Below are 22,956 nucleotides of genomic sequence, written 5' to 3'. Positions count from 1 at the left end.
GATTGATGATTTCTGTGATCATGCAATAAAGCTAGCCTAGCTTTTGGACTGGTTCAGGACCAAGGGGTTACTTGTCATCAAGTGGAGATCTTTTCATTTATCAGTTTATTTTTTTCTCCTTCCGCAGAGACTGGCCAAATAAAATGTTTTCTTTGTGCCCTGTTCACCACTCTGGTGTTTTCATCAATTTCTCTCTGTCTCTGGGGCTACAGGTGTCAGTCAGCTGCACTGAAGTGTCATTTTTGCCACTTTGGTGTTTATTGGGAGCTCTCAGATATTTAGTGCCCAGTTTCCTGGACCCATGCCTTGGGAAAGCCACGTGGGACATGTTCTCAAGGGCTGTGGTAGAAATGTGTGTGGCTGATCTGGTTGCAGTAGCAATAAAATACAGAGCTAAGAGTCATCTCCTGCCCACTGATAGGCAAGTGCAGCAAACTCTATTTATGTTTCTTGCTTGGTATAAATTTTTGACCTTTATGATTTCAGCCTGAAAATGTCCAGGTGTACTGATAAGAATCAGTAGCCAAAAGACCAGGAATCTTGGCTTTGTAACTGATAGAAAAATAACTTTCTTCACTTCCTTCCTTTATCACAGAAAATGGCAAAAACTGGATTTTCTATTTTTTGAATTCCTTAAGCATGATGTTGCTGCATCTGCTGCTACACCACAACCTTTTATGAAGCAGGCAAATGAGATCCTGCTCCTGCATCACAAGTGCAGGCACAGACATGCAACAAAGCTGAGAAGTCCTGCAGTGGGGCAGTCCTACCATGTGCTGGCTGTGAAGGTGAAGCTGAATTGCCCCAAGCCCCCTTTGGGTTCTGGAGCAGGCAGTGTCTTGCAGGCTGGCAAGTTAGACAGCTAAAAGGCAGTAAATAGTTTAAATAGAAATGGGGTGCAGAAGATTTTGAGACTGTGTTCTTTACCTGAACTATTGTGCCATGTTAGGAATTAACGAATTCATTACCATTCTTCACTGAGCCTCAGGCTAATAACCCTGTGAGCTTAGATACCCTCAAGATAATTTTTTCCTTCCTTTTAAATCAGGCTAATTTTGTAAATGTCAAGCAGTCTGGACTAAAAAATAGCTAATTTTTATTATTTTAGATATTATGGTAGCTATCATTGTATTTTTCCTCAGTGTGATCAGTTAGAAAACTTGAAAAATTTGAATGTTCATTTCAACCTGGCAAGGTAGTAGTACAGCAGCATTTAACAATGCTCTAATCCTGCTGGAGCCAGAATGTTGTTAGGGTCCCATAAAGTTTAAAGATGTGCGGTATAGTGAAAAGAATGTAATAGCACAAAATTAAACAGGATGCTTCATTTGCAGATTGGAAATTAGAGATGCATCTGGCCTTTTTCCCTGGCTGTGTGGGAGTGTTGCAATGTAGTTCTGTTTTAGGCACCCTGCCTGTGATTGCCTTTGCAGGATGCATGTGCAAAACTCATGTGAAACTGCAGAGTCACCTGTGGAGTACCACAGGGGCATGGAGTTCTGAAAAACCAAGACCAGGAAACAACAGAGCAGCTAAAACATTGCCTGTGATAGAGAGAACATGATGTGCAGTTTAATCATCAATATTCGTTGATGAAAAATAAAGAAAACACCTACAATCTGTTTTAGACTCATGTCTGTAGCTTGGATGAGGGAACAGAAGAAATGGTGGCAGAAAAAAGTTCTGTGGAGCACACTGGACAGTCTAGCTTTAGTTTTAAAAATAGCTTAAAAATTCAGTTATAAAAATTAGTTCTCATAGCACAGTTTGGACTTTTTAGGGTGTGAAAAGGGAGAAGACGGGAAAGAAGGGAATGGTCAGGTGGGTGTGCAGCACAGTTTCAGACTGGTGTAAAAAGGGAGATTTAAGGAATATGTCTGCTTAGTTATAAGACATTTTCCTTGCCCCCTGGACTCCAAAATGGCCATCAATATAGGGAGGATTTAAAGAATTACACTGAAATTATGCTAGCTGAAAAAAAAGGTCAGGGAAATTGAAACTTGCTATTACTACCTGTAGTAAAAAATCTATCTGCAGATGAATGCTGATGGGGTGGGGGTGAAATACAAAGAGCAGACTGAAGTGGACTCCCACAGTAATTCTATCACTCTGAGTTATAGCTGATTCTTTCAGAATCCCAAAATATTCACTCTGCAGCATCCCCAAGGTAGGAACAGAGCAGTGTGTCATATTAATTATGTCCTAATCTCACCCTAACCTTATGGCAGAAGAGAAAGGATCAGTAAAAAAGACAAGTGGAACACAACCAAAGCCAGCTAAGAAACATTGCTAACTAGCATTTTAACATTAGAGCAGTTTTTAGACACCAAAATCATGATCTATCTTTGAGATTCTTGCAGTCCAAATAATTTTCTCAAGTGAGTGAAAAATCTTTGCCATGCTTCTGGTCTTCACTCTTGTTCTCAGACTACACTCAAGTTTGAGGCTTTTAGATTGACTAAATAACTGATGAGCCATGCTCATGTTCAGAGTTTGACACTGCTGATGTGCTTTGCAGGATAGAAGAGATTTTTCACCAGCTTCAGGGTGTGGAACACCTGCTGCCATCCCTTAAGCAATAAAATGAAGATTTGTAACAGATGCTTTATAAGGCATTTTCATAACGTGTTGTTCTATGTTTCCTTTAACTCATCCTATTAAATCAAGATTTTAAAGCTGTTTTCCTTAAAGACAAGTGACAAGTGAATCAGTAAGTGAAGGTACAGAGACAGTTTGACAGCCTATGAAAACAACCCAGGGTATGAATGGCAAAGCTGATTTGTAATTCTGGTTTACATGTTGCAAAATAGTGAAAATTTCTAAGACCAGTTGCATAGTTTTGGAAGTCTCTTCCTTAAAATTAACCTTCCCCCCCGTTTTGAGTGAGCATCAGCACCTGCAGCTCAAACTATGGCCAGGTATGAGGATGAGAATTTGAATTCTGTTTATTGCTTTGTCCATCAGCACTGTGTGCTAGCACAGTAAAAACTCTTTAGGGGGTCAGCAGAGTATAAGATGTGTTGTAGCTGTTCCCAGAAAAGTGCATTACTTCAAAGCTACCTTCACTTGTTCAGGGTTCTGTGAAGTTTTGAGTGTCCTAAAGAAGTTATTATTAAGATGTCATCTGTCTAGAATCAGTTCGGAGCTCAAAGACATACTGTAAATTCTCTTAATGTGATCAGGAGGATTGAATTAGACAGCTTTCCCAGCTGCATGCTGGGAACACTTACTCTGAAAGGAGAGATGATCCCAAACTAGCTGAAATCCAGAGATATAAAAAGATCTTCTTGCAGACGTTTTCATTTTGAATACCTTAAACCTCTTGTCTTGTACTCACAGTCCAGTTCAGTTACTTGTCTTTTTTTTTTTTTTTTTGGCTTTCTGTGGATAGCTGTTCCTTCTTCAGAGTCTTTTGCAGTTTACCATAATGGCTGTGGCTTAATGCCAGCTGGGTACACAACCTGACTTGCTGTGAGACAAGTCTGGGGACTCTTCCAAGAACCTGGCAACTACAAATACCTGCAAAACAGAGACAGGCAACTCTGCTGCCAGCTGCCTCTGTCTTACAAAAATGCTATTTTGGGTTATATGCACAGATGAGAAATAATAATTTTTAAAAAGTGGGGGTTTTTTTTGTTTCTTTGTTTGTTTTAGTGGGGTTTTTGTTAAGTCAGCTGAACTAAAGAATCAAATTTTTCACAGCTTCTATGGGAATTAAGAGGAATACACATTATGACTTTAGCTTCAGTTTTCAACAAATTCAAGATATTTGTAGCAATCTTTACAAAAACAAGGTTATTGGTCTTATTTATGCTTGGCAAAAAAATAAATATAAATCATCCCTAATAAAAGAGAAATTTTGCTTATCACTGAAGTATTAAGACGTATAAAAGAAATGTTTTCTAAGCCCTGGAATGAATGAAATCCAGTAGCACTTAAAAGTTAATTAGAGTGTTTTAAAAACTAAAAAGCAAATCCGTTTATCATTTAATTATGTTTAAAAAAATATTTGAAATGCTTCAAACAGTCTTTCCAAAGTGGGAGATGTTGTCTCATTATCTAATTGTCTGCTTCCTACTCCTCTGAAATCTAATCAGAGGGGAATCTCCCATCCCCTGGGAGGAATGAGTTTAACCTATTGCCTAAGCTATTAGCAGAAAATATTTCACTTCTACTTTTGCTTCTTTTTTGTTGTTGTTTTGTTTTGTCTACAAGAATTATTGACAGGTAAGTCTAGGAAAGGTCCTACAGGATCTACAGTAGGAATCAAGGAGATACATAAAGGCAAATATGTAGCCATATAGAGTAATACAAAACTTATCAGGAGATGCAGGGTAATTATAAACAAACTCTATGGACAGGAATAGTTAGTGCTGGTTATTGTACAAGGCTGATGCAGTTCTGAAACAGCAGCCCCACTTTATAGGCAGGCAAAAAGATTTAAAAGAAACATTGACTGAAATGAAGATGAGTGAATCTTCAATTGCTGTGGGACTGCATTGAATGAAGAGATCACATTTTCTGAGGCTTATGTGTCATCAATGGTATCACAATTAGGAAGTTTTAGGATGTCTGGGACACTGAGTTCCAAGGTTTTTTGTACCTTTACTCTGGGCTTGGACTTTGGATTCGAGTCTCTTTCTTGAACTGGCCAACCCAAACTTTTCTGAAGTCTGAAATGCAGAACCAAAGTGGCATTAGGAGTGTTTAATTTCAGCTGTTCTCTGTTGGTTGCTGTAGGTCTCAAAGGACTGTAGGAAGTGATCTTCCCTGTAGATTAAAGGAACAGACAAAAGGCTATCCCATCAATTTCAGTCAGGTGAAGTAACTTTCTGTTTAAAAATCTTTTTCACCCTGAAGTATTACATTTCTGCTTACCCAGAAATTCACTGTTATTGCTTGAAAGAGCAGAAGGGTAATGCTCTGAGGTGCTGGTGTCTGAGGGGCCAGGAGGGCAATGAAAACTCCAATCAGTCAGTGTAGTACGAAAGCTCCCAGGCAGAGCTGTCTGGGGACTTTGCAGCAGCGTGAGCAGCACTTATTTTTATTGCACTATAGATTAAAGGATGGCACTGCACTGCTCTTGCTGCAGGAAGGGGATGAGGATGAAAATTGGTGCTGCAGAGGAGAGCCCTCTTGAGCTGAGTGAGAGGTGTGAGTGTCCCAGGGGAGGGCGGTCTTTGCCAGGCTGGCTCATAGGTGCTGCTCCCTCCGCGGGGAAGTGTGGCAGACCTCAGTCCGCAGCAGCAGTGAAATGTCGCAAGCCAGAAGAGAGAGGGAATTGTACAGTCAGAATAAAAATATTAACAAGTAGTGGTTCTTACCTCTGACTTCCCTTCTCTTGGGAGGAAAAAGTAAAATAACCCCCCAAAATGCTTTGATGTTCTGCTGTGTGATTTCTGTTCCAGTGCAGAGGTCAGAGAAGCCATGGTGGTGCAGCTGGGTGAGAAGTGGGAGTCACAGGTAATCCTATTTGCACTCCCTCTCCAGAGGATTTACCTTTCCAGGTTAGTCTGAGGTCTGCAGTTTCAGAGTAATCCTGGAGGACAGGAGCACTGAAAGGAATGGTGCAGCAGTGGAGGGGTGCTGAGCTGTGCTGAGCCACCCCTGTGCAGTGACACTGGGACACACAGGGAGCCAGGAGACTGCTGTCCTCCCTGGCACTGGGATGCACAGCCCACTGTGTGCTGCACACCCCCTTTGGGGACATCAGTGTCAAATCCTGGCGGCTTTTCCGTGCCCTCAGTGTGTGTCCTTGCTTGATGTCTGTTGAGGATCCTTCCAATGATCCTGAAAGAGTGAGCCCCACTTCTCCCAGACCTCTGTGGTGTTGTCAGAGCAGGTGATGTGTGTTAGAGTGAAATGCAGCCTGTTGTTAATGAAAGGCCAGATATGGCTCTTCTCAGCCAAACCCTTCTTGTCACTCCTATAAAGAATATCAGAAGCTTCAGAAATGTGGAATCTACTGTATGGTGTATTTTTATTTGATTACTTACTTCTGAATGCACTCTAAAACTAGAGAAGGCCATTTTCTGACATTTGCATCTGTGTAAAGCTGAAGGTCCCTGCTAATGGTTCCTCTGGAAGGGTACATAGAAGCTTTGTTCCCCTTGGTGCTCAAAGCCATGAATATTTCCTTTTCAGGAGCAGAGCATCTCTTCTCCCAGCACAGTTGGCTCAGCTCTATAGTGAATCCATAAGTTACATGGTTTAGTTTGTTGGTTTTCTTTTATTTTTTTTTTTAAGAAAACCCCACTTTATTTTACATCAGGCATAAGCAAGATGTAGAGGGATAATCTCTCTCTGCTCCCTTTTCACCTCTGAAAAGTAGCACCATTCAGGATGAGCTTCTGCACTTGGGAATCCTTCTTAGAATTGCTTATGGATTCTGGCTTTTCTAATTCATCCAAGGATTATACACACTTTGTCAGTTTTTACTGAGCTCCTTTTGCTCTTGCTATAAATATACAATTCCTATTCATAAGGAAAAAACCAAGCAGCTTTAGTTGTGCCTATCCACAGCAAAACCTAATTTGATTATGTGGCATAATTCAACCTTTTAAGGGCATAACCTGACCTTTTTCCAGGGGGACCTGCTTTAATGAAGCTAAGCCAGTGTCTTCTGTGCAGTTTAAAAGACACAAGATTTTGCAAGTGCTTTACACTGCTTGCAAGACAGGAGACAGCCAAGAGCCTGTGCCAACAGATCTGGCTGGAAGAGGCATTTGTGAGAGCAAGTGAGGCTTGGATTCCTCCAGCCCCAACACAGCTGTAAATATGCCAGCAGTGGTGGCATGGAAGCACTTTTAACATTGCTCTTGTAAGGCAGAAGATGATGATTTTTAGCAATTCTACACTTCAAATGCTTATTGTGGTGATGGGGTTTTGATTCTAAGCCTCCTGTAGATCCCAAAGCACAGAGAGTAGTCCAGCCACATCATAGCAACTTATTTGTTGCTGAATCAGAAATCCTATGGCAAAAATCTTATTCTTGGTAGTTATTCAGGAGATCTTGACATTTCCTGTGGGCGAAAAAGAGGTTTCTGTAAGCCTTCATAGATTTCTTCTTTTACTTTTACTATTGGAGACAGTTCCAGAGATAAAATCTTTTATGTATATTTTTCACAAATCTGTACGTGAGAGATAAATCAAGATAGAATCAAGATTATGTGAAATGTTTCAGTAACACTAGTTTGGTACACAAATTTAGTTGCTAAACTCTGTGTGTAAAAAGTGATTAGATGTTTTAGAGTTAAGGTAAAATAATAAAACAGGTATTGCTTTGCATTAATGATTTACATCAAATAAATGATCTGGTAGTTAAAGCTGAAATGGTGATTGAATTTAAATCTTAAATTCTGACATATTTAACTTCTCTTTATATTTCATAGGGTCAAAGTTTCATAGTCTCTTATATAGTCTCAACTTTTAATTTTATTTAAAGTAGCAATTTAAGAATAACTCTTCATCCATCATTTCTTCTTCTAAACTTGGAAGAAGCTGTTTAGAAATTATACAGCTTTTAAAATTCTGTATTTTTAAAATTCTGACCATTTGAAGACACAATTTCCAATAGAATTTTCTGTGAAAAATTGTGTAGAATTTGTAGCTTTGATCCATCAGAATGTTTTGCTGTGGTTGGATAGGCAAAATACTAATCACAGAATGGATGCCAGAGCCAGCTGCCTGCTTCTGCTGCATGTATGCCTCTTCTCAACTCTTCTCAGTGAAAAATTAATAGTTTGATGAGCTCCCTGCCTGTAAATGTCAAGGTGTCATTTACATAGGTTTCAAACTTTAAATCTGTCTAAACTTAAACTTGCACAGGATCTAACAGATTTTCAGCCTGAAACTCCAAATTCAATTTCTTGGCTGATTTTTATTTCACAAGGAAGGTGACCATGATATGTGTGTCAATATCAGATCCTCTTAATTTAGCCTGTAGGTCCTTTACTAAATGATTCTACAGAATTATGTATTGCATTATGGCACAGTCCTAACCCAGTGCAACAGGAAAATTCCTAGAAAATTCAGTGGAGCCTGATTTTCATACACTGCTCTTTGAGAACTATGTAAGAAAGAGCCTGAAAACATTATAGCTGATGCTGAATTAGAGAAATAGCTTTGCATTTGTTTTCCTGATTAAGTTTTTACCAATTTAGTTGCCAGTTTTTAGTTTCCAAAATTGTCAGAAGTATGTTGATAACTTCTTTTAATAAGACATGAGCAGGTTACAACTCTGAATTTGCTTCACTAAGTATTTTCTCATTTCGGGTTTTGGACTTAAATAAGGAAAACATGGAATCTTTGTCATCTTCAGTGCAGCAAATGCAAAAGAACTGAGATTAGGAAACTTATTATAAGAACTGACAAGAACTCTAGCAACTGTCATAGGATTTTCACTTCTTAATGCTCCCTTCTACTTCCCATGAACATTAACATGCTCAACAATTTGTGCCCCACTGAAAGTCTAGTGTTTGATAGTTTAGACAGACACTTTCTTTTTCTGCAGTGTGCAGTTTCTTTTCTTATACTAGAATCTTTAAATACTCAGTTGGCAATTTCTATGATATTTGATTATTTGGACCAGGCAAATTGCCAAATGAAAGGTTTGTAAATTACCTGCTTTATATTTGTGCAGTCCTCAAAGGACTGAAATTTGCTTTGGGGAAAAGCAAAGGACCAAGCAATAACAATTTCTTTTTTTTTAAAGCAGTGCCAGAAACTTAATTTCAAAAAGCTTTTTATTATTAAATTTCCCAGCCTTCCTTTCAAGCACTTTATTAGGAACATGGCTCATTTATTTGGGAGGGGGAGGAAAGCATTGAAGAAGGGGGAGATAAAGGTGGAAAGCAAGTTCATTAATTCATGTTGTGATCTAAGTGTAGTTTTCATGTTGGCAACAATTGCAGTTTTCTAATGTGCAGTTTCAGATGGTGAAAGACTGATTCTAACTTGGAAAGTGAGAAAATTGTTTCTCTTGAGCTGTTTTTGGAGCTCATTTATATTGAAATTTTCAAGGCCTTTTGGAATTTTTAAGTGGATCTCCTAGAGCAAGTGAAAAAGACCATTAGAAGACCTTTGATTTCTTTAACAGAAGGAGCCAGAGAAACCAAACTTTTGCTTGTTTGACTTCCAAACTAGATGCAGCTTTGAGCACTGGGCTTGAGTCTGAGGCTGTTGGAAAAGCAAAGTCTAGCTAATAGATATAGTGTTAGGAGGAACTGATCATGCTTCTGGGTTGTGGTCTGTAAATGTCTTTTTGTTTATTTAAATTCATGGCTTAGCAGTTGGCACCTAACTTTTAAGAAGGGACCATTTATCTCCAGCCTAAAAAATAAAGCTGGCCTGAAAAGGTGCAACAGAAGAGGTCAGTGCTGCTATTACTTACATAATAAATGCTCTTTTTTTTCCTCCCAGTGAAAGACAAAAATACTGTGAGGCCACTTAAAGCAAACTTGAAGCAGGGGGACAATCCAAAGCCTAATTTTGTCAGTGGCACCTTAGAAAGCTGACTGGAAATTGTGATTTCCATTCCCCAGGAGAGCTGAACAGTTCTATGGAAAAATTAGCATTTTGTAATATTCTGCTTTAGGTGCATAGAAATATTTCAAATTCAATATTGTTCAAATTGACAAAAATGTTCATGGGTTTTTTTTCTGATTAAATGTTTACCAAACCTACTTTGATGAAATTAATATTTTCAACAGCAAACAGATCTCTCAAGAAATGTCTTTGATGTTTATTATCAGGGGATTACATGGATACATCCCTCTGAGGGAAGGCCTTCCTTTTGTGCTCATTCAATTTAATTCCTTCTCTGCTCTTTCTGCTAACTATCCAAGCTGGAGCTCTGAGCTGTTGGCTGTGCTTCTCCACCAGCTGTTTCTGTAGTGTGTGGGTCTAGTCAAGGAAAGCACAGAATACATTTCCACTTTTTTAGCACCATTGATGAGATGTTTCTGGCTTCCTGAAATCACTCTCAGGCACAGGGAGAGCTCTGAGGAGCTGTGTGTGCCTCTGGTGCTTTTAGAATTTGAGATCAGGAAAACTCTTCTATGCTACTTTTTCTTTGATTCCTTTAGCTCATTCCTCAAAATACTTCTGCTGCCTTATTTATTCAACCCTTTCAGTCCTCCTTGTTGCAGATTTTTTTCTTTCACAGTGTTCAGTCTCTCTGGCAGCCTGATTTTTATTCTGTGTGCTTTTTCTCTCTGAGGATAACCCATGGGCAGTCGCTGTGGTGCAAGGCTAAGGATAAGGCTGCTCTACAACAAGTGGTCCTGTTTAATGGGAAGGGATGGATGTGCAATGGCATTTGGGTGGAGGAAGCAGTGCAGATGATGTATTTCTTACAGGTGGCTCATTGTAGGCTGGGGAAGTGTGACAGCACAGGTTTGAAGGAATGCACCGTACTCTTTTAGAAATGACAAAAATAATAACAGTCAGCTGAGGGGAGGCAGCTGGAGCAAGGCAGAATGGGGACACTTTACTTCCCATTCCCTTGTACTTCACATTTTACACATTTTACTTGTTGCTAAGAGGTTCTACAGCAGGTAGAAGATGTCAGGTGTGCCTTCAGATGTTTGAGAGATGCAGTGTTACAGCATTAGTGTGAAAAGTAAAAAAGCTTCTGGCACTTTTGCAAGAAATGGAGGGAAAAAATATTGCTGCCACTATGCAGCAATGCTAAAAAATAGTAAACAAGTTTTGTGAAGGTGTATTGCAGAAAAACACAGAAGATAGCTTTGGAAAACAGTCTGGTGCAAAAATATATCAGATAGGAAGTAATTTTTCTACTATAAATGAGGTCCTGTTTCATCATTTATCCTCTGACCTTCACTTTTCCATGAACTTTTCAAACCTCATCTAAGATAAGGCACTTCCAAAACTCTCTGCTAGACTCTTCTTATCTTCTTTTAAAATCTACACCAGTGTGGCTTTTAGCTTAATGTTCCATTTGGACTGTTTGTTTTGCCTGGCAAATGAGCAGACAGGAATGCTATCCTGTCCTAGCCTTGCTAGAGTAAGAAGTCAGGTTGTTCAGTCCTGCTGCATCAGAACATTATCTTGCTGGTTTTGAAGCCTATTTCTGGGGCTGTTCTGGTTGGAAGGACTCTTTCCAACATGGTTGGCATTGTCCATAGTATTTCAAAGGAGGAGCTTTCAAAGCGGCATTTACAAGGAAAATTAATCTTCCTTTACTCTTCTGAATATACATCACCTGATGTGTTTACTCTTCTCATGGCTGATGATTTGCAGACATCCCATATTCTACAAATATACTTGTCCCTACATTGTTCCTCCATCTGACAAGCTCACAGTCTATAGCAGAAAGTCTTGTTATTAGTCCCAAAGCTTCTAACCTTGCACACGCCTATTCTATTTCATCCCATTTCTATTACCCTTCCAGATAATCCAGCCCCTGCTATGTGAACCCCAATCTTCCCTCAAGACATTCAGGTCTCAGGGAATTTATTTGTTCATTTTTAGGATTTTGTTCCAGTCATTATTACTAGTATTAAGTGAGATTGGCCTCAACCCCAGTCTTCAAGGGGCTTTTCATTATTAACCTGCTTGAAGTGTAGCAGTTCCCTTCCTGCCACATGCTCCTCTAACAGGCCCCTGTGACCCCAAAAGCAGATGCCTGTGGGGCCCAGGGCAGGCTGCTCTTTCCCAAAGCCCGTGGAGGAGAGGCTGCTGGAGCAAAGCTGACAAGTTCACATGCTGAGTTCTCCCTCTGCAGCCAGGAGAGGCAGAGACACGCAGACAACCTTTGGGGATGGCAGAGATACATGAAGAGGCACCAAGAAAGGCGTTGGAGAATTTGCTTTGACCCAGCAAATGAGCAGGTATTGCTCAGCTGAAAGCCTGTCGGGAGGAAAGAGCCTGCCCTGCAAGGGCACAGAGGTTGGGGAAGAGATTCATTTGCAGTCCCTCTTGCTTTCACTCTTTTACCCAGCAGAGAGAACAGGTATTTCTTCTGTTAATAGTGTTTACTGCTGCAGCTGGCATCCTAACAAAACCGACTTTCCGAGATGCTGAGGTACTCAACTCAGGCAATAATCAACTCAACTCAGCACTTAATCCCAAAACCTCATGTTCATTTGAGGTCTGCTAGAGTTACAAAAGAATTAAAAGATAAAGAAAAAAATAGAAAGCTGAGAAGTAACCTTCCTTTTATCAGACAGTACAACATAAGGCATTGTACTAAATCTGACTAAAGGTGTTTTAACAACACAGAATTTACATAGCCTTGCAGTGCCAAATGTGTGAGTTAATGGGTTGAATTTGATAATTTATTAATGATTGCACACATTTTGTCATTTGCAAGAATAAATTACTCAGTATAACATTACACACTAATGATACCATTTTCTGTGTGGTCAGAAATGTGTAGAGACAGTATGCTAAACACCACGTTTCATGGGCAATAATTGTTATGAGTAAAGTGTATTTTCTTTTGTTACAACACTCATGAACTTGTCAAAGTTGAGATACCATGCTGATGCCTGTGCTGATACTTACCACTTTGCATGTTCACAGCCCTGTACAAACATTAATGAACCAATGTAAACAGTCATTTTCATAATGTGGCTTAATATAATAAAGCATTGTGAACCTTGCTTTGCCTCTGTATGCACAAGGGATTGTAATTTACACTCCTTTCCATGTGCAGTGAAGGCTGTACCCGTCATCTGCCCTCTCACAATCATCCTTTTCCTGTGCAGCTCCCACTGAAGGGGAGAACAGGGCTCCAAAGAGCCTGGGCCATAATTTGTTTGGCTCTCTTCCAGCTTTCTAGATGGTGCCAGTTTGCTCCAGGCTTCCTCTGTGCTATATCATTGCAAATCCCTTTTTGAGGGGTGGTTTTTTCCCCACATCTGGAATTACCTCTCTCATTGCACTGCCAGGAATAAAAGCCCACCTGCATTTCTAAAGTGTGTCTGCTACATTGTCTTACACATCTGTCAGCAAGGAAGCACTGCCTGCCTTGTCCTTTATTTTTTTTTTTAATTTTACAGTGTTAGATACCCTTTTGCTTCAAGCTATATGCATGTGCATCTATTTTGGCAGCATGATCTCAAATAGCTCTATTTGAGATATTAAGTGTGCACTCTCAGGACTTGAGTGAGCCAGAGCAAGTAAACTAGCAGAATAGAATGAAGTCAAGTGAAGAACTGAAGGGCTCTGGATAGTTTAGGATTGCAGCAGAAAGCATAACATGAGAGCCAGCTCTCCCGGTTGTTGAAAATGTACTTGGAGAGAGCTGAGAAGACAGCAGGCTCCTAGCAGCGGGTGCTAACTCTCAGAGCACTGACTACCAGCTGAAGTGATCTTTATTGGTGGCATCTCTGTATGATACCCACCTGTCAGCAGGGACTTACCTTTGTAGCCAGACTGGCCACATCCTGTGACACCAGAGGGTTTATTGACTCCATACAAGACCGGGCTCTTTTGCCTCCAGGAATGGTTAGCTCCTTGGCCTGAAGGGTTAAGGTGAAAGGTGTGTGTAGGTGTCAATGGTGTTGGGCTGTAAGTGGACTGCAGAGTTCCATGCTGGCTAAAATGTGATTAATTGAGCAGAAATAATTCAAGACTCTCTCCTGCAGGTGGTTGACATGAACCTGACAGCTGATACAGATAAGTATTTGCAGGTGCTTCTTAAAGGTGCCTATCCTCTGTGCTTCTTGAGGAGCAAACAGGAGTTGAATTATTCATGTTGTTCAGTACAGATGTCTGGTTTTTAGTCTCATCATTCATCTTTGCTCAGCAAACACCTGTGTTCATACATTGCATCATAAATACTGCAAAATGAATTGTGATTTTTATATTCTTTGAATATGACTCTGACTTACAGCCATGCAGCGAGATGCACAACAGCCATGCTGTATTAGCTGTTAATTTTATACTGGAGAATGATGGTTGAACCCAGTTATTTCAGGATATATGACATTTCTTTACTTAATGGCCCCTGTACCAGCAGAGGATTGCGCTCTGTTGGGCTTGACTTAGGCATGCCAAAAAGATGTCTGTGAAAAGACTCCCTGTAATGCTTTTAAAATATATTGATTGAATGGACAAAAGTAGGTCTATAATTTGTTTTATCTTCTAACTTTGAAAGCATCAACTTTAATGAGTCTCATTCATATTGATAGCTGCAGCAGTGAGCTCAAAAACTGAATGCAGGGTCAGACTAGAACTCCATAGGTTAGAGGTAGAAAGCCTAGAGAAAAACCTAAGTTATTCTTGTTTTTCTTGGGAAGAAGGGTAAAGAAAGTCTCCAGATCTACTTTCAAAACAGATCTTAAGAAGTGGACAAAAAGCCTACACCAAATGAAAACAATATCTTTATTGTTGCAGTTAGGACAAATGAGGATAAAATTAAATTGTGGCACTGGCTTAAATCTTGCAAAGTAGGTGAAATGAGTAGTACCTCATCTCTAATAACTGTTCATCAGTCTTAAGAAACTGGTTGGTCAAGTCATTAGAATAAAAAGGCTTTAGAATAACTTAAGTTGGAAAAGACCTCCAGGAGGTCATCTAGTACAGTTCAGAGCAGATCTGATTAGATCGGATTTCTGTGTCAGGGCTGTGCCCACTCACATCTTGACCACCTCCAAGGAGGGAAATCTGCAACTCCTCTGGGCAAGCTGTTTCAATATTTGACCACCTTGTCTTAAAAACACTTGATCAACAGAACTGTATTGCAGCGCCTGGGGACAGATAACAAGAACTACTTATGGAGTGTGAGCCACCACTCCCAGAGATTTCCACCAGTCTGGAAATGACTGACCAGCTGTGTTCTGCTAAGCCATACCATCAACCACCACCACCAGCCACTACTGACATGCTGACAAAAAAAGGCAAATGCATTCTTGAAAGTTATTGGCTCAGGAGTTTCCAGAGGTGGTTTTTAAATGTAGCCCAACTCCTGCTATGGGTGAAATTGAAGTGGAGCAGGAACTGTGGGCTATGAAAATGATTAATTATGGAGAATAGGGAGGACTAAATGAGTTTGGTTGCTCAGAGAAGTCAAATGAAGACTTTGAAAGGCATTGTACTGCTCTCTGTAACTTCATTACCACTACTAGGTATAATGGGAAGGAATAGATGAAGGCTGTTAACTAGAAAAGTGTTTTAAACAAGAATTTGGTGAGGCCTTTGGTGAGCAGTTGTAAAAATACATGAAACAGAAACAAAACCAAACTGACTTGGACATGGGGGCCTGCAGCGGCAGCCTTTTGCTCAATACACCATTTGTGTTTTTCAGGGAAGACCCTGTGATCAGGGGTAATTTCCCTGGTGTTTCAGTACATCTGGCAGCATTTTGGTTGCTCCTGTCGTGCCCTGTTATTTCCTGAGCACACGGACAGGAGTAACAGCATGTCTGCAATTGGCTTGGCAAATCCCAGGTGCTCCCCAGTGCCTGCACCTTGCATGCATGTGGAAAGGCTTGACACATCATGGAAGGGTCACAGGGAGCCCACATTAGACCAAGGACTTTGCTGATGTTTCAGATGCCTGGGCATCATCTTTGTGTGTGCATTTCTGCTGAGAAAGTCCAAGACAAAAATATATCAGCCCATAAGAGAGATATTTGTGAAAGAGAGAGAAAGATGTGTACTCAGTGTGTCCCTGTGCATTCCAGCTCAGAGTGTTTTTCCATGGCTAAACAAAAACAGTAATTTCCTTAGAATAGTAGCTGATTATTTTTCAATTGTATGATTTGTTTGGCATTATTTTATGCCCTTAGAAGCAATTTAAGCCAAATTATGTAATTGAAAGCTTAGCTAGTGCTTTTTAATCCACTTAAGAGTTTTGTTTTGGATAGCCTGTTGGCAAACTAAATTAAAGCAAATTCTATCTAAAAGCTGGTTCTGGTATTTGTGATTATGAAGTCGTGAGTTGAAATTCTCCATAGTTGCTACATTTTTATATTTTATATTTAACTTTAAGACTGTTATGTATTTAGTGACCATAAATGGAATATAGTAATCTAAGAGAATTGATGGAACAGATATTTCACTGGAAAAAAACAGATTAGTATTAAATGTATATGTAACAGTGAGAGAGCTTAGGCAGAATGCAGAAATATCAATAAAGAGTATTGATAGTATAATATCAATACTGTTTGATATTGTAAGAGTAAGATAGGCAAAGAATGACATTTGTGTTCAAAATAAGGAAAAGAATTGACATATTAAAAGATATTTAAGAGGAAAGTATTAAGGAAGTTATCAAAAGAATAGTTTCTATTCCAGCATTTAAAATTCAAAAAGAGAGAGCAGAAAATAGCCATGCTGATGAGAGATGGAATGATCAATGATTTGGGAAGGCATATGCAGCTCAAAAAGGGGATATCTGCCAGAAAATCAGCTGATGTTTGCATCAAGGTCAGTCATGGGCAGTGACTGCAGTGTCTCTAAGTTTTTAGACCAAAAAAGTCTTTGAACTAGACTGATCCATAGGAGTATTTACACTGAATTCATGGAACTGCAGGCTAAGTTGTATGAACCCCCCACTATGTTGGTTTAGATGAGGTTTTGCCTAGAAAAGCTCAGCATTATTGTATTTTGTGTCACTGGGAGTTTTTTATGTCCAAAGCCAAAAAGAATGGTGTATTTACTGCATTTCAAATGTCACCTTTTAGCACAAGCCCAGACTTTCAAGCCTTCTGACCACTGGGCTTCTGAGATTATTTGTTGGGATGAATGTCTTTATCCAAAGCACAGATTCAATAAATCCATGGAAATTTGCCAGCTTCTGGAACAAAACTTTCATCAATTTCTTGTAATGCTTAATTGCATGTACGATCACAGCTATTATTGTGGCTGTTTCTAAGTAGTTTTTGTGCTGATAACATGAATGAGTCTTTGATGATTGGAGAAGGGAGTGGTTTTGAAAATAAAATCTGGAGCTTTTGCATCATCATACTGGGAAAAGGTGAAAGCAAGGTGATCAACCATGCTGCAGCTTTCATGTACCAGCTTTCATCCTGACACCAATACCTTTCAACATGAGGGAAACAACTTGTTTATAGGGAAGAGATGCAGATTATTTAAAGCTAATCAACTGAATTTGTATATTCAGTAACAATTGCTGCAACCCACCTGAGAATTTACCCAGATTAAGTCAGATCTGTAAGAGAAATCAATGTATTACATAAAGATCTATTGGCAGGAGAAATTTCCCTGTCCAGGTTTTTGTCTCTTCAACATCTACAGTCCTTGGTCCAGCAAAACTTAATGATTGTTTGAGCAAGAATTCCAAGAGTATGGAATGGTTGTTTGAATAAGAATTTTCCCCATAGCTTCAAGAAATATTGGGGGTTTTAGAAAATAAATGAGGTGCATTGTTATGGTAAGTATTGGAGTATAAAGAGACTACACCAAGATCTACATTTAATTTTAAAACAATTTTTTATTTTTAATATTACTGATTCCAGAAGTTGCTGGTTTTATATAAGCTTTTTTATACCCATTACCAATAGTTGAATAACAGTTGCTGTTCACATTTTATGGATGAAGAAAATTATGTGAATAATGTTCTTTGATAAGAAATAATGTTCTGATTCATACCAGAACACTAACTTTGTGAATACAAGTTCATTAAAATTTCTTTTTTAGAAACTACTTAATTCATGATTTTGTGATTATTATTTCTAAAAAATTATTTTTTAAGATATAGTTCCAGAACAGAATTAAATATCTTTGAGTTCAAAGAAATACGTTTAAAAGTGCTTTCTTTTAGCACCCAAAACTTGATCCAAATTTTGGGTTCAACATGCTTTTGATTGGGTCAGCGTGTAATGTCTTTGAAGTTACATCTTAAATGCCTTTGAAAGGTGGAGCACTATTTTTAGGAAGTGAATAAAACCTTTTAGGCAATAGATTTTATTAATGTGTATTAAACTTAGATTTGGCCAAGCAGATATATTATAGTACATATATTGTGGGGGGACAGGGTGTGTTTGGGAAGCAGAAATACAGTCCTATCAGAGAAATAACATATGCATTGCAGAAATATATACTAAAACAGAATTTAATATTAAAGTATTTTTATTTGTTGACTAAGAAAAAAAATCCTTTTATCTGAGCATAGGTGGAAGAAACCAGCTCATGAGATCTCTTCTGGGCCCAAAGGAGACTTAGTTTTAATAAGAAATTTTTGGTAAGCCCCAAATACTGCAGATTTCTATTAGGATTACAATTAATGGCTTCAAAAAACAAACCAAGAACACCTACAGGTTTTGTGTTGTTTTCCCCTTCCTTCCAAACCCAGTAAAACCAACTTTTCCTGATGTTGGTAAAGGCTTTTCAACAGCTTTTTATAAATCATTGAGAGTATTATATTTTTCCTTCCTGGAGAAAAAAATGTGCATGGTAGGATTCAAGCCAGTGGTTTTAAGTGATCCTCAGGGGCATGGGATCAGATTGCACTGAGGGTGCAATTTTACTGTCATCATATGAAGGCAGCAACTGTTACATCAGTGGAATTTTTGGAATGGGAAATTCTTGAGGCCAAATCCTGGCCTTGTTTCTGTGGTCAGCTTGAAGCAGGACTTGTCCAATGTGCAGGAGTGAAGAATGGGGCATGAAGTGCTATGAAAATGCAGGTCTGGGAAGATTGCAGAGCCAAACCACAGGGACTTAATTGCTTGTCCTGAGTAGGAGCAGATGCAGAAGCAGTCAGCTTCAGAACTCAGCTGCAGAAGATGCAGTCAGCTTTTTGTTGGGGAAGATGTGTAAAATTTGGAGGGTCTTGGTTCTTCCTTAAAGCAGTGCACTCTGGGTGAGAATTATTATTGCAAGCAGCATGTGAGAACAGATCTGTGCAAACGCTGGAGCTGGATCTCCTGGGAAATTATGTTTGCTCCCAGAGCTGACTTTAATTGAAGAAGCTTTTCTTAGCCACTTTTCCTTCCCTCCAACTGGTTTGCAAGTTCAGATTTTTCAAGATTCTTGAAGACTCAAGCAGTGCTTATCGCTCCCTATCACTTGGGTGGCAGACCTGTGGGTCTGTGCCGCCCAGAGCCACCACTGTCACTTGCTGTCCCTTTTCTTGGTCTTTCCCAAGGCTCACTCGTGCAGGAGTGGGCACTGGTGTCACTCTGTGGCCCTGGAGCCGTGGCAGCACGAGGCCTTGGGAAGTTGTTTGCCCAGGTTTGCTGCTGGGGACAGACTTGTCTCAGGGCTCCTCAGGGCACATTTCTATTTCTCATGCTAAAATGTGTTTCTGAATACTAATTACCATTTACAAATATTTTAATGTCTGCCTAGGAACTTAGCTCAAGGGGAGGAAAAAATTATGGTAATAGTTTCAAAAGACCACGAAGGCCACATTTTTTAGCAAAGCATTTGGCTTGCTTTACATGCCCTCAAGTTCCATATTTATTTTTAATATATTACTCCTACATCATCTCTTCCTCCACTGTGATTTTCCCTTGCTGAATAACATCCACTCAGCTTTCCTTAACCTAAACAGAGCTGTCAATCTTAAAGTTTAAATTGGCATCATCCTTTCCCAGACCCAGATGCCCTTGGCTTTCTTCAAGTTTTTGTCAGTGTGATCAAAGTATAGTGCACTTGCACCCACATATTTTAAAATCTTAACTGGGTTTGTTTCTTTTGGATAGTACCCAGTGTATCACAATGGTCAGAATAGTTTCTGGCATCCATGGAGATAATTATAGCATGTCATAATGTTGTGAATAGTGTATTGTATTAATATCCTTACATCACATGGGGAATTCAAGATATGAAAAGTAACTGTTCCTGATAGTCAGGAATCTAAAGGTTGTTTTTCTATACTCTCTAGCATGGTTGATTAACAAACTTGGCTTAAAAGAAGAATATACCTATGAAACTTTTTTGAATTCATTTTGACTGTGCACAAGACTTGTTTCAAATTTTGAGCTGAGATAAATTTAACAAAGGTTATGGTATGATCAGTGAAAAAATTATTAGAGAGAATTTCTCGCCACTTTTAAGGCTCCACTATTTATTCTGCTTTCATCCCTGATTTTTTTTTCCCAAAATAAATATTTGGGTTTTGACAAGTTTTATTGTTCAAATTTGTATTTTATTTTAAATTGTCAAAGCAAAAGACATCATTGTCGTGGGGGATTATAATAGATGATACTTTTAAATGAACTTGTCAGACTTCTTTTTTATGGAAGCTGCCAGGACTCCAATATGAATTTAGAATTTGGACATGTATATGTTGTAAAAGGATCAATTTGATATGGTATGGATTATGTACTTTAAAAATTGTCATATTTGTATACATTTTATGATTTAAGGGATAAATAACATGTATTTGGTATAATAATGTCAAAGATGCTGCATACCAAAGAGTATTCAGACAATTTCCTGCAAAATTGGGGTTTGAATGAGCATGCTGTTAACTCTATTAACTTCAAACCTTCGTATCTCCAAGTACCACAATAATAGTGTTTTGGTATAAATTATACAGTATCTGACAGTAATAAATACCGAAAACTGTTTAATCAAAACATTTTATCAATGAAACATGGGTTGCTCCCATATTGAACTTCTTGTTTCAAGTTTCTATTTCAAAGAACGCTAAAATCAGGAACTGATCTAATTTTATGCACTAACAGTAAAGGAAGTTGGAGTAGATGATGTCCAAAGGCTCTTTCTAACCAATAGTTCTATCATTGTTTGATTAAAGAGACGGCTATTGATAACTTGCAACCTTGCCATTTTGTAACCTTTGATAGAGATAGTAACCGATGGTGATTGTTTAATAGTTGTTTGTAGTTTTCAGAAGAGGAAAAGTTTTGAAAGAAAAATGAGGCCAAGACACAGCAATGCCAGATGCAGTAACAGGCCTGTTCTTACTCAACTCTCAGTGAGCGTGTATTGGCCTTTGTGGAGTTTGCTAATAAATTCATTTAATTTGTGAAATTCTGTGTGAGATAAACAATATTGGTTCATGTTTCCTGTGAAGTTAGTCTGGAAAACAAATATGCTGGAGACAGAACCCCATAAAGAGCTTGTGTCCCATGTCCCAGATGCCCATCTTAGGTGGGACAGAAGCAATTCTGAGAGTCAGAGCAAGCAAGTTTTAATTTTGGCGCTTTTCCCTTCACCTTGGGGACAGTGATGCTCAAGTCATAAAGTGCTTTTGCTGGGACTGAGCTTTCCTCCTATGTACTCAATAGTCCAGCTGGAGTTCTAAATTATTTTTTTCCTGGATCCTTGGATTCCCTCCATTATTTCATCTAACTCTGCTATTCAAAAAAGGGTTGATCAGCAAGTCACCTAAATTATATCCACTCTTCTGTGTTTATTGTGCTTGAAGTAACTCTCTGTTTGTTTGACTTATTTTGCAGGTAAGTAGCACAAGCATCCAACAGTCAACAATTTATGGTAAGTTTATTTTTTAATTAGACAAACTAAAATTGAATTCCTGGTTTTTTTCTTTAAAGGGAATAAACAAAGTAGAGGGTTAGTCATACAATAACATTTGTTTCAGATGCTACTCAGAATGTTTGCAGATGTCATTGGGTTTACATTTTTCTCCTCAAAGTGTTATTCATCTGTTGCAGGAAGAAATAAATATAAATACTCAAGGCAGTATTTCAAGGAAGTTGAGCAAACAATATTTACTTTAAACACAATAAACAAATGAGGGTTTCTTTTTTATTTTCAACTCCTTTCAGTTATAGTAATCTTAGAAGTTGTTTTAACTGAATAGAAATCTCACAAAATGCTGTGTGTAAACATTGGTGTCCCTATAACTATTTTACTGCAGGATAACTAAACTCTTCTGCTTATCCGGTCTTTGACTAATGAAAATATTATTAACATTGAGTTATTATCTATCTAGTATAATTAATAGTTCTCAGTGTGCTTTCTAAAATATGGCATCTTTCTTCCCCTTCAGCTGGGGAAATGATCACAGAGTGGTTGCAAGGGACTTCTGTAGATCATATAGTCCAAGCCAGGAGTGGTGAAGAGACCCTATTAGAAGCATATGGTGAAAAGATATATCCTGGGTCACTATCTGACAGGGCTTGTCATCCTCTGTGGTGTGCAGTTGTTACAAAATAAATCTGTTTTTTCTAGTATACATCACTGCTCCCATTAATTGAAAGTCTTAATATGATACTCAGTTGCTACCCAAGCAAACTTTAAAATGTTAATTTTTAGCTTTTTTAACTTCCCAGCCTCTCTAGAGGCAGTTGTTATGCTGCTAATATACTGTGAAAGGTGTTACAGCTTTGCACTGCAGTGTTGGGAATTTAATAAGTGTACATGGCACGTTTTTTCTTGTGGCAAGACTGATGACTCCCAGCACTTGACATTGATGCTGTTTGAGCATTTGATCCTCTTAGAAAGTGATTGTGTTTTCCTCCCTGTAGTTTTAACTTTGTAGAACATTTTTCTTACTGCTCAACTCCGTAGAATTCTTAATTGGTGTGGCCTTTTTTGTTTGTTTCTTTTTCTTTTTGTTTGGGTTTGGTTTTGGGGTTTTTTTTTTTTTTTTTTTTTTTGTTCATTAACATTTGTTCCTCTCTTCCCTTCACAGGTACCTTTTTTGTCTTGGGGACAATTTTATTTTGAGTTCAGATTGTTCTCTTTAACTGATCATACAACTCACTCATCCTTAGTCATGGAGGATTTTTCTTTCAACTTTACTGTACATTGACAACACCTGTAAGTTTATGATCTAGTCTGCATTTATTTTAAAATCTAGTAGTTCAGTTGTGTTTATTATACCTGTGCCTTAATTACCTGATCTTCTTTGACTATGCTATCTCATTTTCCCATAGCATCTTCTCCAGAAGTTTACTTGTGCTGCCTGCTTTCTGTCGTCTTTTGTAAACTGTTCTGCCGGAGGATTTTTGCTCTACATCAACTATCACTTTTTTCCCTGAGATTTCTTTAATGCATGTTTGTATGTGCACATACAAAAACTGCGGTA

At 38.7% G+C, this 22,956-nt stretch overlaps 1 protein-coding gene across 7 annotated transcripts in view; it reads left to right on the top strand.

Moving 5' to 3' along the window:
- Nucleotides 1–22,956, top strand: part of SMYD3 (SET and MYND domain containing 3) — a 383,126-nt gene that overhangs the window by 176,936 nt on the left and 183,234 nt on the right. The window contains exon 1 of one of the 7 annotated variants that reach the window (XM_074537275.1): nucleotides 22,616–22,688. The exons of the other annotated variants lie outside the window; for them this stretch is intronic. The gene's annotated coding sequence lies outside the window, so the exon portion shown is untranslated. Of the gene's footprint in view, nucleotides 1–22,615; nucleotides 22,689–22,956 lie in introns of those variants that run through there. 7 annotated transcript variants of the gene reach the window in all.

Source organism: Zonotrichia albicollis, chromosome 3, assembly GCF_047830755.1.
Source record: "Zonotrichia albicollis isolate bZonAlb1 chromosome 3, bZonAlb1.hap1, whole genome shotgun sequence".
In the NCBI taxonomy this organism is placed as follows: Eukaryota; Metazoa; Chordata; class Aves; order Passeriformes; family Passerellidae; genus Zonotrichia; species Zonotrichia albicollis.
Note: the sequence above shows the minus strand (reverse complement) of the source record. Positions and strands in the feature narration are given on the sequence as shown.